This window comes from Chlamydotis macqueenii, chromosome 1 (genome assembly GCF_036417535.1).
Source record: "Chlamydotis macqueenii isolate bChlMac1 chromosome 1, bChlMac1.mat, whole genome shotgun sequence".
NCBI lineage: Eukaryota > Metazoa > Chordata > Aves > Otidiformes > Otididae > Chlamydotis > Chlamydotis macqueenii.
This window is the reverse complement of record NC_141556.1, coordinates 34,015,982-34,033,896: the sequence shown is the minus strand read 5'-3', so window position 1 is coordinate 34,033,896 and position 17,915 is coordinate 34,015,982.

Genomic DNA, 17,915 nt, shown 5'->3' with positions numbered 1-17,915 from the left:
GATCAGAATCTCACTTACCCTAAATTGGCATTACTGATAAATCAATCTTGACCTACATTGGCTTTTACCTACCTAGCTCCCAGTCATGGTGCCAGCCCAGCTGCAGCAGCCCAAAACTCAGATGAAAACACAATTTAAGCTGACTAAACAAGCCCTTCCAGCCTGCTGCTGCTACTCAGCCTGGTTCAAACTAGTGTTATATTTATGGCAGGGTACTGCAGTCATTCCTGTGGCTGCTCTTTTAGATGTAGTGGCGGTGCGATCTGAAGGCTTGGTGTCAACCTCTTTTTATGGTCGTTGTGTTTGGTGCTGGAGTTAAATATAGAGATACATAGACATTTGAAGCACAAGTTTTGCCTGGGATGTGTGGGAAAAGGGGTGAAAAAGGGACATTTCTACAGAAATAGAGCCTTCTGGACAATATTTTTCAGACAGTTCTATACGTAGTTCTGCATCCCCTTTTTAATGGCACTGCATTGACTGGTGGCAATCTTGGATCATTCATTAACCGCAGTTTTCAGTCTTGCTATTGAGCTGCTGTACTGTAACTGCAGTAGTGCATGTGTGATCTCCAGAGGGTCCCTCTGTGGGGAAAAAAAAAAATCACAGAAATGTCTCCCATCCATCTTGATTGTAACTGTGAGCAGAAGGCTGCACAAAGTCACACAGTCTGGCTTTGTTTCCACTGACTCATGGCTGCCTCTGGGAACTCTGAGCAAATGCAGCTGCTGAGCAGTCTTTTAAGCTGTTTGGTTGCAGGTTGATCATAATTGCTATCAGAGAGCCAAGGGATACAGAGCTTTTATGTGGAGTTCATATACAATATGTTTAGTAGCCCAAGGGGGAGATTTCTGCCCAGTGATTTTTTCTGCACATCTGCTCCCTTACCTCCTTTTTTGCATACCTATTGCTGTTACCAAGTCCTATTTCTCCTGAAAAAAATAAATGAGGGAATCACAACAATGCCGCAGAACCAGATTATTCTTTGACACTATGTAATTCAAGGTGAATGGAAAAAAAGAAGAATCAAAACTGTAATTCCCCTCTTTGTTTGTTTGCTTGCTTGCTCAGTTATACCTACAAGAATCAAAGGCAGAGCAATTGTTGATCCCAGATTCAGCAGTGTTGTGAAATCAGATAGTTCCACACTGATAGCACTGTTAGGTGGGTTAGTGCTATTGCCTTTCTTTTGAAGCCTCACATGACATCAGACGCTCCTCCATCCTTCTGGGACAGAACACAGAACTAAGGGGTCATTCCTCTAATACGGTATCTGTGTCTTTGCCACTGGTAAGACATCTGCTGTGAAACACCAATGTCAACCAAAACACAAAGGAGTGCCAGGAGGGAGAACCACTGGCAGTGTTGTTTTTGTTTCATGTATTGTCATAAAGTTCATTCAATTTATGTAATTTTTACAAATTTTGCATTTAACTTTATGGATACAAAAGATGAACGTGTATTACCCATGCTATTTTAGTCTTGGCTCCATTTTTAAAAGGAAACTTTTCTCTGTGACCCTGCAATCACTGTAACATGTATTTGCCATATAACTGAAGTACTGCCTTGTGATGGTTTAGCCCAAATCACCACACAGTTTCTCGCTCACTCTCCCCCTCCCCAGGGGGATGGGGGAGAGAATTGGGAAGGAAGGAGAACTCATGGGTTGAGATGAAGACAATTTACTAAAATAAAAGGGAAAACTACAATAATAACAGAATATAAGGATATCAAAAATATACAAAGTGAACAATATGTGTTTTCTCACCACCCGATGTCCCAATGACCGATACAGCCCGTCCCGAGCAGCGATCACGGAAACAAAACCGAGCAGCAAGCAAAGGAGCAAAAGGGAGCCAGCAAGGTAGGGGGAACGATGCCAGCAAAAACAAGCAGGAAGGATGGATGCCAGGAAGGCAGATACCCACCCTCGCCTGCCCCCACTTATATACTGAGCATGACGTTTATGGCATGGAATACTCTCTTTGGCCAGTTTGGATCAATTATGCTGTCTGTCTTTCTCCCAGCTTCCTGCATCTGCAAATTAGCGAGACTTGGAAAGCAGGACGGTGTCCTTGGTCTCATTCACAACAACTGGTATCATCAGGGTGTTTATGAACATTCTTCACACACAAAATCCAAAACATACCAGCTACTGAGAGGAAAAATTAACTCCATCCCTGCCAAAACCAGGACAGTATCCACCCCTTATTCCATACCATCTACGTCATGCGTATACATATACACACACATAGATGTAACTCCTTCAATCTATGGGCTATCCCTCCAAAGTCTGTTGAGTTCATTTAGTCCATGACTTTGGGTTCCATATGTCACACAGTCTTTCAGGACAAGAGAGATGGTATGTAGTATGGGACTGTTGCATGCTGCATCTGGAACTCGCAGTTGGTACATCTGGCGTGGCTGGTGTATCATGTCCATGGTCTGCAAATTGAAGATGTTGATCTTGAGGAAATTGTTGGGCGCCAGTTCCTGTTCCATCATCGTTGCATCTCTCTTGGTTTTATTGAAACTCATTCTTCACTGATCAGGGTGTTCTTGCTGCAATACCTTTGATATGACATATAAGAACTATGGAAATGATTATATACAGTTCAAATTATTGGCTGTTCTCACCTAAAATCAGATCTCCTTGAGGTACACATCGGACTTCCCCATCCTCCCGCATCACCCACCAAGTACATCCAGGTCCCTGGTTTTCCCTCATCCCTTACTAAACAAGCTGACTTTCGCTTCCAAGATTTCTTCTTCTGTACAGGGGCGACTGATACTGGCACAGGTTGGTTCTCTGATTCGGCTGCAGTGCCAGTAGCTAGAGTTGGAGTAGCCGCAGTGCCTGTCATTGGGGCTGGAGTAGCCACAGGGCCGGTAGCCAGGGCTGGAGCAGCTGCAGTGCCAGTAGCTGGGGCTGGAGTAGCTGCAGTGCCGGTAGCCGGGGCTGGAGTAGCCACAGTGCCGGTAGCCGGGGCTGGAGCAGCTGCAGTGCCGGTAGCCGGGGCTGGAGTAGCCGCAGGGCCGGTAGCCGGGGCTGGAGTAGCCAGGGTATCGGTCGGTTGATTTTTTCTCCCTTCTTCCTGAGGGTGCTGCACGTTAAGCAGTGTTTGGTAGATACTAGCCAGTGCCCAGCACAAAGCGGTAAGCTTTACCTCTTTAGAATAGCTATGGCATTTTTCTTTTAAATATTCGATCACTTCATCTGGATTCTGTAGTTGTTCGGGAGTGAAGTTCCAGACCATTGGAGGTGAGAAGTTTTCTAGGTACCTGCCTGTCTTCTCCCACATACCATGCCACCCCTGCCCCTCCAACCTCAAGGTAGATCTCCGAGTGAATTTTGTAAATAATTGTTTAATCCTAAACAACATCTGAAACCCATTTAGGACACAGAGCAATAGGAGTATGCTGGCTTGCACATCCCAAGGATATTCAAAATTCTCGAGAGCTGATGTGACTCGCTCAAAAGAAAAAGGGAAGGTAAAGGAGTATGGGAAGGTACCCTCCTCTGACTTCCCCATAGATTGGTTCTCTGGGGAGAAAAAGAAAAATGTGTGATTATTAATAATTCTTACCAAATGGCATCCAAAGTACGGAGTTGCCAGCAATGCCAAAAACAAGGACCAGATTAATTTAATGACCAGTGATGATACCATATCATAAGCCAGTAGTGCCCAGTAAATCAAAATGAGAATTCTCATCCATTTCCGAGAAATGATAAACAGCACCAAAGGAAATATGTGATGCAACTTAGGAAAGACATAACACAACCATGTGAACACGTAGTACAACATTGTGACCAGGGATTCAAATAAAATAATGAGCACTTGTAACAACTTTCACACACTCTAGTCAGATCTGTCCTTACCTCAACCCTTCGAGCCCCACGTTGGGCGCCAAAATGACTGTGATGGTTTAGCCCAAATCACCACACAGTTTCTCGCTCACTCTCCCCCTCCCCAGGGGGATGGGGGAGAGAATTGGGAAGGAAGGAGAACTCATGGGTTGAGATGAAGACAATTTACTAAAATAAAAGGGAAAACTACAATAATAACAGAATATAAGGATATCAAAAATATACAAAGTGAACAATATGTGTTTTCTCACCACCCGATGTCCCAATGACCGATACAGCCCGTCCCGAGCAGCGATCACGGAAACAAAACCGAGCAGCAAGCAAAGGAGCAAAAGGGAGCCAGCAAGGTAGGGGGAACGATGCCAGCAAAAACAAGCAGGAAGGATGGATGCCAGGAAGGCAGATACCCACCCTCGCCTGCCCCCACTTATATACTGAGCATGACGTTTATGGCATGGAATACTCTCTTTGGCCAGTTTGGATCAATTATGCTGTCTGTCTTTCTCCCAGCTTCCTGCATCTGCAAATTAGTGAGACTTGGAAAGCAGGACGGTGTCCTTGGTCTCATTCACAACAACTGGTATCATCAGGGTGTTTATGAACATTCTTCACACACAAAATCCAAAACATACCAGCTACTGAGAGGAAAAATTAACTCCATCCCTGCCAAAACCAGGACATGCCTCTTGACCATATGTTGTCATCATACAACAACCCTTAACTCAGCTACAGTGATTCTTTAAGTACATTGACTAATCCAGTAGACATGACAAGCTAAAATTCAAATAGCAAAATCTGAAGGCACTTCATGCAGGAAGTATGAAGTAGAAAGGGCATAAAGAAGGACATTTTTAGCCTTGCTCTGTTTGCAATTCCTTTTGCATTTTCAGGAGGACAGGAAAATTCTGCTCCAGAAAATCCCACCACAGAGGAGCAGTTCTGCATGCTCAGAAATACAGGATGTGGCCTTAGGAGTCTTAGCTGCACATGCAAATGAGTACTAGAGCACAGGACACAGCAAAGGCAATGTTTCCACCCAGGATACATTAACTGGCATGTGAGCATGAATCTATTTGCATCAAGTCACCATGGAGCACCTCAACTCACAATTGAGGAAAAAGAGATGGGATTTTCAGTAGGTTTTCTACTTTCAGCCATTGATGGGAAGGGGATCCAAGCAGTTTTGAGCTTCCCACTGCATTGTTGGCAAAATAAATTCAACACTTGAGGAGCACTTCGATCATCCCCAAAAACATCACCATGTGCTTGCACAGAGAGCAGAACAGGACTTGGCAGAACTGCTGAGGAAGGGAGTGGACCAGTTGCTTGCTGGGTCACAGCCAAGTCTCCTCCAGCTCTATGATGTTGCAGCCTGTCAGGCAAAATGGGACAGAAAACTATAGCTACAACATGATATCCAAAGTATAATGAGAAATTGAAAGAAATTAATGTAGAAAAAAATAATGCATCATTCAGATGTTAGTCCTTCTGGGCACAGAGTGAATTACTATGTTAGTTATACACTCCTGTGAGTAGATGGACACCAGCTTGTGAGCTGGTGCTGGAGAATGGAGATGGAGCTCCTTTAAACCAGCGCCTCAATGACCTTTGCTGAACTACAGTGCCACAGGTAGTTGCATACATCCATCTGACTGGCATTATAAACAGCTGAACAATTTTAATGTTGCCTTTCCCTCTAGTAAAACAGTCCAGTTCAGAGCCACAAGAATAAACATGACCTCTTCTCTCACACACCAGTAACTAAAGAGATGCTCTCCAGAAGGCTTCTTCCTAGCACTTGTCTTTTTAAGCCTTGATATGTGTAAGAGTTTCTTCTAGGCTTAAACACATCAAAGTGCAATGTGTGCTGTCTTTCACCAGTCCCTGATACTATTGTCAAGAAACTTAGCAATTCTTTTCTCAGCCTGGAGCCTGAAAACTCAAAGGCTCTAAATTTCCGTACTGGCCTGCACTGTAAGTGCTTAATATTAAAAAAGGACACTTGTAAAATGGCATTCAGCTGTCAGTCCCTTACATTTTCCTTTAGAAACCCTAATTCTCCAAAGTCATATTTGGTGGTAATTTTGTTCTTTAAATATTGATTCGGAACAATGCTGGCTGTATCATCTCACAGTCTGATCAAGGCTACTTAGACCATGAGGCACATGAGATTTAAGTGATACAGGCAATGCACAAGGCTTCAACAGAGGGTGCAGCAGTACCAGCTCATTACAAGATCATTCAGCTTCAATACAGATTTTATAAAAGTACATCATAACATAAAACTAATGGCTATTATTTCTGGCTTGACAGCAGAAAAGTATTAATAGGCAAACCACAACCTCTGAATACCTCCAGAATATGGAGTCTTAATAACCAAAAAGTGACAAGTTATTTAAAAATTCAGTAAGATTCACTAATCATTAGACATAGATGAGTTATTCCACCTTTAGTAATATTTCTAGTTGGTTCTTCCATTAGAGACTTCAAGGTCTGTACCCATAAAACAGTGAAAGCCTTCATCTCCCAGGACTAGAATGTCTTTAATCTATAATGAAAAGAGGACTGTCGTAGTTCAGCCCTGATCAGGACCAGACTACGCAGTCTCTCTCTCACTCCCCCCACCCTCTGAGACAATAGGGAGAGATAATATAAGGATAATACATAGGGAGAGATAATATAAGGATAATACAAGTTCTGACAGGTTACACATCATGCTGATCTCCTGGAGACACCTGGGCCTCACAGAGAAGGTCTGGATGTAGCCAGCAGGAGAAGCTGGGTACCTCTGCATGCAGCAGTTTCAAAGAGCTGTCTCCTGGGGCAGCAAGAAAGGTCAAGTCTGCAAACCCGCCTTGCAGTTACCTAGCAAGCAGACTGAAGACGAGGGAAGTACCAGATGCAGTCTTTTCAGACTGCTGGACACAGACTGTCTTGTCCTTTGTATGCCACCTCTTTATAGAGGGAAAAGTGGTAGCACGGAGACACCAGGCCTGAGGTCATTCCCACAGAGTTCCCAGCACAGCACCACCCCACAGGGCACGATGGTAATAGATTCTATCAGGCTGTGGTCAGGGACAAGTTGTGATTTCAACAGGTCTTTTGACTGAAGTAGGTCAATCTGGTTTTGACTGAAAGCAGGAGGTATGACATTTCTTTCCAAAACTGAGCAGATGGCACTCATTAAAGTGTGCAAGGCACCACCACTTCTCCTATTTATACAAGAATTCAGCAGCTAGACTATACAGCTAAGATATATGAGACCTCATTCAGTTGTCTTCTCCCCTTTGGAGGATTTTAGCCTCCTCTGTGCCACTTTCATGAAGGCTGCAAAACTTGAAGGCTTAGGTGTATAGGTTGTCATTGCTTTTAAAATGAGAATGCAACATGGACAGGTTAAGGGCTGATTTTGCTTGAAGATAACAGAAGCCGGTAGTCTCAGTTACAGGATCTGTCAGTCTATCAGCCAGTACTGGCCTCTAGAAGGAAAACAGCTCAGACAGAAATTACGATGCTTCAGAAAGACAGTTTTCAGTTAAAAGTCCAGTTTTCATTTAATCAAAAATAATCCTTTCGTGGGCTTTGCATCTCATTATCAATTGGATAAGCAGCAGATAACCTGCAACTTAGTTAAGCAGAAATAGCGTCCGTCATCAGTAGACCAAACAGGCATGACAATGGAGAGAGTGGGTAGAGGGTCTTCCTCTGCTGGCTAAGCCAAAAAAACTACAGAATGTGAAAAGGGGCTGAGGTGACAACATCTCATCTCTGGAGATTTCTCCATTCCTGCGCGATCATCCTTTCCTCACGGCGCAAGTGTTCCAGCCCCTAAGCAGCTTGGGTCTCCTCCACTGAACTCACTCCGCCTCACTGAGGTCCTTCCTGTGCTGGGTCAGAGCAGGAGAGAACTGGATCCAGTATTCTGGATGTGGTCTGATAACTCATGTCCCTCAGTCTAATAGCTGTGCCCCTGTTTGTGCACCCCTACATCATTTATAAATAACAGTATAAACCTACTGAACAACTCCAGTTTTATTAGAAATAACTATCAGAAATCTGTTTCTATGTTTATAAATACTGATTAATTTCTCTATAGGTACATATACCTTAATATCAGTCCTCAGTTTAGTTGAAGCAGCACATAAGCAATACAGTTCATATGTCAGAGTGTGTCTCTTTCCCCTTTGTCATACCTGACAAATATATCAGTGGCAGATGAGCCCTTCAGCCTCCCAAAGGTGATGGTGTAGGAAGAGCCCTCCTCCAGGACTTTGTCATTGCAGTCTTATTTTCCATTTAAGAGCATAATACAGGTTTAGAGAAATTAAGTCTATTTTCCACTGTCTTCTACTAACCCCTGCAGGATCTTCTCAGATGGCAGCTATGCCTTTCCAGAGCTAGGTGATGTGATCTCTGTATCTCTTCATAGCACAATAAGATCTCAGACATCACCTTCTGAAGGGTAGTAATATTAGCTGGCATGAGTTCAGCCTTTTACCTGGACAAAAGAGAAAAAAAACCCAATGATCAAACTTTTGACTGATGCTAACCAAACTCAGTCCCTACAGGCATCTCACTAAAATCCCTTTGAAAATGTGACATGGGAAAAGGTGTCTCTTCAGCAAATCCTGCTTGGCATCACCTGGAAGCACATCTTGAATATTGCTAGCAAGTATGTCTTACATGAGAAGATCTCAATTTGGAAAGAGTAAAGGCCAAATATGCAAAATTCTACACACTAAGAATGAGACTCCATCTAGCCTGGCACCAGAAATGTCAGCTTAAGAATAGCTAATTAAGAGCAAAGCAATTACACAATGTTTCTTTCATAAGAACACCTCCCTTTCTAGTAGTTTCGAGTTTAGGAACACGCTTAGCTGGAGTTTACATTTCGATCACGGTACTTAACAGGCACTGATGAGCCTCTTAGTCATGAATTTGTCATTATTAAGTCACTTATATTTGTGGTTTCTGCAACTTCTTGTTGGAATGAGTTCCACAGATTAACTATGCTTTAGATATGTGAAAAAATATTCACCCATAGCATTAATACAGAATCCCACTGTCCACAGTAAAGTGGAAATAAAACTTCTCCTTAAAAGAGAAGCATAATCTTATGCTGCATTTTTTGGTAATATTTTCCTCCTTTTTATGATGCAGATAACTGACTCTGCTTTATAATGCCAAAAATTCAAACAGTGGCAGAAAGTCTGTAATTTCTGTCAGGTAGTTGCATTTTATGCTTGATACAGCACACTAGCATGTCTGTATCTTCCTAGTTGGAAAGCGTCCATTCATTACGAGGGGCATCCAGATGGAAGAGGGGCTTGTAGTCAGCTCACTGGCAGCTGTGGGCAGCTGATGGCCAAGTAGGGGAGCAAGCTGCTGGAAAAGCAGCAGACCATGGCAGGGCGTCACCCACTGCAGACACAACACCAAGCCGAAGTTGCTGAATTGCTCCTATAAATGCAGCACAGTTCAAAATCACCTGACTTGTTTCCATATTTGGCTCAGATCTGGAAGCAATTTTATGTGTCACAGACTCTGACAAACATACTGCAAAAGCCCAGCCAGATTCCACTTCCCCACCCCGTGGGCTTATCAGTGAACTCTCACCAGTTCCTTATCTTTTCCGCTCCAGGCAGCTGACATGACTCACAGGGATGCTCAGGGCTGGAATATCCCAGCGCCAGGTGATTTAGCACAGGATGGGCATATCCACATGATCCCATCTGGGTGACTCCAGGCACCCAGGGCTGCCCACAGCAGTGACCCCTTGCAGCCCATGGTGTGGGACATTGCTGTGCAGGGTACCCCACGGCTGCGACCGAGCTGCTGCTGCTTGCTGCGGGGCCGTGCCCACTCCATCTGGGCTGGCTCCTTGGAAGGCACTCAAGCATCTCCCAATGCACACACAGGCTGGACTTAAGCATTTCCATTAAACAAGAGATCCCCATTCCCCACGCAGCCAGTAGCTGTCTGTCTATGCTCCCATCAGAAAAGTCAAGCTCAAACTATTCAAAAAGAGCTGGAGATTGACATTTTAATCTTAGCACTTGGGCCTTCTGACACTGACTTCTGGTGTGGGCTTTGGCTTGTTCTCTAGGCCTCAACTGGACCTGAAGAATCAAGGCAAATCTGAAGAAAATATGTTTCAGAAAAGGTAAGGCAGTAAAATGGCTATTTCTGGTAGTTTTTGCATTGTGAGCACAAGATTTTATCACTGAACATATTTCTAAGTTGTGACAGTGAAAAACTTGTCTTTGGAAGACCTATAATTTGCTTGGAATAAGCAAAATACTGATTTGTAAGAGAAACTGATGGAACACAACACCCAATTTTCAGTTCAGGCACCCACTCTACTACAGTCTGTGAAGATTTCTCGATCTCACTCAATCCAGACTGCAGACAGAACTTCTCCTAGTTTGCTGAGCCTTGCTCTTTTCTGGTTTTGCAGCATGTGCAGTTTATTGTTATTTCGAATATTTTTTTTGTTAAATATTGAGAATACTGAGACAGAATTTTCTTCCCACTGGCACATGACGCATAGTGGTTAAATCTTCTGAAACAAATGTGTGCAAACTGCAAGAAATCCAAATGAGGTCAGTGACAGAAGCAGGGGTGAGTGTGCAAAATACAAACCCAAAAATTCATGAATAGTTATGCTAATTAAATTACTGCACTAATTAGAATGAAAAGCGAGCGAAGAAGAATTGACCAGAAAAGCCACTGGTTGGTTATCATTGTTATTTTCTAGAGTCCTTCTGTTAAACATTCACATGAAAAGAAAGTGATTGTAACCTCAGTTCAGCAGCTGTTCTTGTATGCAAGCACAAACTCCTGCATCAATTTGAGAAAACAAGTTGAATTATCTTAGGGATGGACCAAAGGAGCCAAATGCACAAAGGGACTGCGCATGTTCCTGTGCTCATCAATCTGCGTGCACCTCTCGTTGTCCTGATATTGGCAGTCTCCACAGGTAGCACAGGGCTGTCCCATGCATGGGAAAGTGTTTAATTACCTGGCACAGGTCTGGAAAATGGTTCAGCACTTCATCTGGGCAGTCAGCAGAGCTAGGCGTAGGAATTTACTACTCAAACCAGCTCACTGTCAGCATTATACAGCCTGGGCACATGCCCATGTCTTGTGGTCTTTAGCTGATAAAACAGCTTGTCCTTTACATAGATCAATATTCCTCCCATTTCAGGAGTAGGGCATAGAGGCAAGGGATGGGCTTTGATGAGAGGAAGCTAGTGACTGAGATAAGATCAGAACAGGGATTTTCTGCTGAAGTGGTGCTGCTTTTCACCGTTTCAGAAACATTTTCAGCTCTGAGGGCACCTCTGGGCTTGACCTGCCAGGCTGTCCTTTCCTCACTACATGGGTCTTACATCACTGCCTAAGCCTATTATTAAAATTGCAATGCCAGAAGGAAATTTTTTTAGATAATCTTCTGGATTTTCGTATTCTTTATGTCTTTGGATGGGAGGAAAGATAATGAAAGTACCAGGCACAGATGCATTATTCAGCAAAGTGACTGCTACATCACAGAGGCCCGTGCCAGGGTTTGTGAACCACAATGGAAATAACTGGATGTAGATCCACTTAGGCTGTGTTTTCTCAGCATGCTTGATCGTCATCCCAGACCATTACCATTCCACAGGAAATAGCAATGATAGTTGTCCTACAAGTCTACCTATCTGTAAGTAATAAAAGTTTTTATTTTAAGGATTGCAGGACTGATCCAGTGGAAACCACAAGCCTATTTGGTTTCTCTCGTAAGTAGTGCCAGAGAGCGGGAAGAAACTGAGGATACCTCATTAGGAAACTAGAAGACCAACTTATCTCTGCTGATCAAGCATAGCTTGTCTCTAAACGAGACAGGGTTTCCCCATGAGATCACTGGGAGCTTGTGAAAAGTCTAGCAATAAATGTAGGTAGTTTTCAATAATCTTTTTGCATAAAAGCAAGGAGGGCAGAAACACCACTAGCTGCCTGGTGAAAAAAAAAATAGCATTAATTTTTTTTGTGGTAAATGGCGTCAAATCTCAAGGCCAGTTTTATCAATAAAATTTTCTTCTGCATTCAGTGCAGTGATTTATTGCATCCTTTTACAACATGAGTCCCTTAGTCTTGGCTCATGTGCAGTGTGCTTGTTTTAATGAGTGTTTATGTAAATCTGGAATTCTCCATTCAGCTGGTATTAAAAAACACCTTTTCGTCTTTTGTGAATAAGATTTTTGTGAATGTTATCTGTGCTCAGGTAATAGCTCAGCTTGTAATGGCCACGTCCCAATCTGAAGAAGTAAGTCTACTAACAGTTTTCAAATAACTCATCATAATGGTCACATCCTAGATTTTAAAAGTCCACTGAAATCCTATTACCATCACACAAATAGTCAGAGTATTCTTCACATCCCTGTGTATGGTAACAATATTTTTGGTGTAAATAGGTTGCTGGACAACAGAAAAGTACAAATCATAGTTATGTCTTTGCTCTGAACTCAGGTTATTAGGACATTACTAGCACAACAGTTTATAACTGTTACCCTTCCCAGTGTGGCCAAAGCAGTTCTATTAGAAGCCATGCTGAGAATAGCAGTGATTTAGCAGTAGACAACCAAGTTATTTTTAGTTTGGTGCTAAATATGGAAGTTATAACCTATTCAGTGTTCCAGGCTGAGCAGGCAAAGTGGTCAAATGTTTTATTATCCAAATTACTACTAAGAGATTTCCTTTTAGCACCATTTACTTTTGGTATTTCAATGTGAAAATGAAACAATCTTCATTTCCAACGGATTTGGATGTGTTTGGTTGCTTCATTTTCTATGTGGCACGTAGATTTTAATCTATCACAGCATAAATATAGATGTCTATTATCTTTTTCTCAAATTTACAAGACTACCTACCTCTTTGGGCTGTAACATAGTCAAATCATATTTTCTTTGGTCTTTTTGCTTGTATTAATTCATTATATGTGATTAGCCTTTGTAAAGAAATAATTTGTAATTGAATTGGCATAACAGAAACCGAGTGTAAAAAAAATACTTGGCAAAGTTCCCATTTTAGTATATTAATTCTGCCAAGTGAGTTGATAATAAGATTGAACTGGATTTGAAAGATTAGAGAGACTTGGCTTAGAAGGACATGAAGGTCAGTTCCGTACAGTTTTTCAACTGTTTAAAGAGAGCCAGTATTTGAATTTTTGTCTGTACTTTTGTGATGAACTCTTTCTATAATCTTATTCTGTGGGGAAAAGGGTGCCAAAATTAAAAATTAAATAAAAATGGCTGATTATTTATTTCCATTAGCTTTGGATGCTGAAATTGATCCACACGGTCCCAAGGTTTATTAACTCAGAAGCTTATGTGTCAGGCCTGCCGGATAGCTGATCGGGTGACCTAGATGTTGTGAAAGCGTATTGAGACTGCTCAACTTTAAATGTTTTTATTTTATACTGCAGACTATAAATTGAGAAACATGGCAATATTAAATCAAAGGGGTCACTGAGAGCTGCCTTGCTGCTTCTTTCATGGATTTTGCAGAAAATGTCTGCCTTTTTGAACTGCAAGACAGACTGCACAAATGGTTGAAAATTTAAGCAACTGCCCACAGAAAGAAGTAGCTAAGAAAAGCAAACACAACCCTGATGCAATCAGTAGCCTTCTCAGGACATGAGATTTATCTGTTTGATGGATTATCAAGTCCTGTTTGCAGCTTCTAATGCCTGTTTCATACTTAACATTCATAAATCCAAAAGTCTTGGCAAATTCAAATGTATCTGCAATTTTGTTAAGATCAAAGAAAATAACTTTTTGTATATGTTTGGTTAGAGCCACACTCAGGTATTGCATCCACCTTATTAAAAATATCTTGCTGTTATTCTATGATTACGTCTTTATATGCCTTGGGTTTTCCTCTGCACCTGTGGCACCCAGATGAAACATTTCTATAATAAACCCAAAGCAATGCATGAAAGCAAAGAACCAGAGCTATCAGCTCAATACATTCAGACATGCAGCTGAGATACATCAGACCTTTTTAGTCAAAAGTTTGGGGATAGAAATTGTGGAAAGACATTTTGTCATGGCATTTGTTGTCCAGATACTTCTTCCTAAGGTGAAGATTTTGTTTGACTCTTCTAACAACCTGCGCCAGTTAAACAAGCCTGGAAAATCATGTTTGTTTTGGGGCCTTCTGAAGGCAGATGGCTGGAAGGGGACCTCTAACAGAGGTTAGATGCTGTTGCATGAGAGCTTCATGCTCTGCACAGTATGAAAGAAAACTGATACCTGCCTTTAACAATCAAAATCTTGTTGGGATGGCAAGAATCAGCTCTGTTTCTTGAAACTAGGAGTGAGTTACTGTAATTGCTTTGTAAGACCTTGTTATCTTGCAGAAAGAGGACTAAGTTCCCTGCCGTTCACTTTCTCCTGCCCTTCTTTGGCTCTAATTAGAGCAATGTTTTAAGTAGGTATCACCCAGCAGAAACATCTGCTTCTAATATGGCTGGCAATTTAGTAAATCTGGTTGTTGAGGTGTACTAGTTTTGGCTGGAACAGAGTCAATTTTCTTTGTAGTAGTATGAGGCTATGTTTTGGGTTTGTGCTGAGAAGTGTTGATAACACAGGGATATTTGTTATTGCTGAGCAGTGCTTGCACAGAATCAAGGGCTTTTCTGCTTCTCCCACCACCTCACCAGCAAGTAGGCTGGAGATGCACAAGAAGTTAGGAGGGGACATAGTCGGGACAGCTGACCCCCGCTGGCCAAAGGAATATTCCATACCATATGACATCATACTCAGCAATAAAAAAAGCCAAAGGAAGAAGAAGGAAGTGGGATGTTTGGAGTGATGGCATTTTGTCTTTCCAAGTAACCATTGTGTGTGGTGAAGCCCTGCTTTTCTAGAGATGGCTGAACACCTCTGTGTCAATGGCAAGTAGTGAGTGAATTCCTTATTTTGCTTTGCTTGTGTGTGTCGCTCTTGCTTTACCTATTAAACTGCCTTTATCTCAACCCACAAGTTTTCTCATTTTTGCCCTTCCAATTCTCTCCCCCATCCCATTGTGAGGGGAGTGAGTGAGCAGCTGTGTGGTGCTTAGTTGCCAGCTGGGGTTAAACCACAACACAAGGGCAGAAAAGAAAAGAGTCATGAGTTCTGAGATGTGCTGGATAATCAGTCTCTACCCCCTTTCAGATGCTGCATAATGTTCCTGCTGCGTTCACCTGCCAGACACATGAGCCAGGTGTGCACAGGAAGGAGAACAAACCTGAAATATGGCAATCAATAGCCTGAGGCATGGAGTGTGGAAAGGCGCCCACGCAGCAGCTGTGTTTTCCCTCCAGGAGCCTCGGAGAGGCCTGGCCATTTCTGCCAGCCCCATGTCCTAGCATGACCCAGCCCAGGGCTCACAGCCATCGCACAGCCTGGTTCCCACCAAGCAAAGCAGGGCAAGCTTAGCACGTTAGCTACCTTTTCTCTGCCCAGCTGACTGGACCCAAAACCAAGCAGACTGGAGGGGATGTGTATCTGTACATCCTGGTGTGAGCTGCACTGGGGAATGTGAATCAGATGTTCCCTTCTCCCAGCTGTGGCAAAGGGGCTGTAAACTCCCCACAAGAGGTAAAAAACGTGGCCAGTGGGGCAGTAATGTTGTAAAGCTCCTCTGCCAGACTTGCCAGAGACATCAATACTGTTTTATAACTAACTTTCTCGTCTCCAGAAAACATTCAGTAACTAAGGGTTGTGGGTATGTTCCAGCTGTGACCTTGATCCAAGGTGTCACCTCTGCACAGACCTCCTTGAGGTTTCCTTATGTGAGGTATGACTAAGCTTCCAGATAGGACAAATTACCCAGCTACTATGGGACAAAGGATAGGACAAGTGCAAAGCACAAAGCAAAAGGTCTCTCTGTTTTCTTTGGGCTTCTAGCGCAGAGAAGGTGCAAGGTTAATGCATTTCATCACCTTTCTCTAATATGTACAGAATTTACCAAAAAAGGCCACAAAAAGGTGACTTACAAATAGAGTTTAATGATCCTCATTTGGTCATGGACAGATTTTGTGATCATAATAAATCTTAAAACAGATTAATATATCTGCTGTTCAAGATGGAGCACCATTGTAGAAAAAGGTACAAAATATTTTATTCATAAGTCTAGCAAGGCTGGGAACTCAACCCAATTGACTGTGCTGACCTACTTTTCATGAATACCTGATCTCACACAGCCGTGCTGATTGTCTCAAAACTGATAGTACAACAGGTGAACGTGCCTTCCTGGCCACTTTAAAGTAGTGAGCTAAAGCATGATTTTTTTTTGTTTGTGTTTTATTTTAATTCATTGCAGTGTTAGAATGTTTTTTCCTTTATATTTAGTATCTGGTTTTGATCAGATTTGCTGGCTTAATACTTGCTGAATGTAAAAAAAAACTTTAGCATTAAAATAACGTTGTCTTTCTTGCAGCCTGGAGCTGTAGCTAAATTATCACTACAAATAATTTGCAAAATACACATGCTTTTTCATTGTACTATGGAACCCTGTCCCATTTATGATATACTCTTTCTGTTGCAGATTTCATATATTGCAATGCAATACCCTGAAGTGGAAATTTCCAATCAATTAAGTCATTTTAATATTAATTTACGGATTCTTAAATTACTGCCACTTATTAGAAACCTCTTACAAATTGGACTTTGATATTCTACAGATCTTTATACAAAAGATGAAACTGAATTTGGCATTTCTCGCCATTTTTCTTTTCCTTCTTCTAAGTAATAGGGGGGTTTTTTTTCTGTATGTTTATTCCTCACTGAAACATAGCACTCTCCCTCTTTTTTTTTAAGAGCAGCATGCTACGTGTTACATGCGCTAATGAATTGGCATTTATAAAGCAGAATGTATACCGTATCTAAGATGACTGCTGTGAAAATGCCTGAGTTGCTGCACTCTCTAAATAGAGCACAATTATGGCATACGGTTGGAGTGCTTTTATCTGTACTGCCACTGCTGGAAATTTAACTGTGTATGTGACCTGAATATTTAGAGCTCAATGGAAAATTCCATAAATGTAGTGTAGCTTCAGAGCACCTAACAGCTGTTACAAATATTATACCCATTATACACCATTGCCAAATGATACATACAAAGTCCCTCTCCCATCCTGGCTGTATCCTGACTCTTGTATCAATGCAGTGTTTTAAAAGTCCCTTTGAAAAATGCAATGACTCTATACACTAAGTAGCTTGCATAATAATTCAGCGGTAGTTTTCCCTGTCTGTATATTCATACTCCTTCCTGACTGTATGCAGTTAATGTTCAAACCTGAAAATGCAGGAAGAAACTGTATCATATGTAGACCACACTCACTGTGTGCTTTTGTTTGCTTAGTTTGATATACATGCTAAAACCACTACCTAGCTGAGCAAACACAAAAGGGGAGCAGCTCTTCACACTCTTAGAAGGTTTCTTATTACAGTGGGAAGGAGCAGAGGTGTAATATCTCCGTGGAAGCTTCCTTTCACTCTAACCTACTACAGAAGTACTCTAAAATCCCATAGCATTCTTGTGCAGGAACTGCAGAAACTACAAATAAGAGATTTCATAGGAGCAAAAGGGAGAGTTTGCAAAGCATTGTGTTTGAAAGAGCACAGCAGTTTAACCAAGATTACACAAGCTGCAAGCTGGCTTCCTAACTGATGATTCTTCCTGCCTCCTACTTATCGTTCGGTTCCTCCTGCTCTTATGCTGTTGGAACATGTTAAAAGACTCTTTGCTGTAAAGAGGAGAAAAATGCTAAATGCAGTGTACCCAGCTGCCATTCAGAACGTGCTGCTGCAGCACCGCACCAGCTGTGTAAGGGGACTGGCGAAGAAAGGAAGTGTTTGTTGACATCCACCTGGGTGTTCATGAGTGCCTGGCCCAATCTCAGTAACACAAAGGTATCAAAGGTCAGGTAGAAGTAATGGCAGCTTACCTACCTAAAACCAAGCTCTATGTGGCAAAGTAATTTCTCTGTGGAGGAGACCCGGATAGGTTACAAATTCCA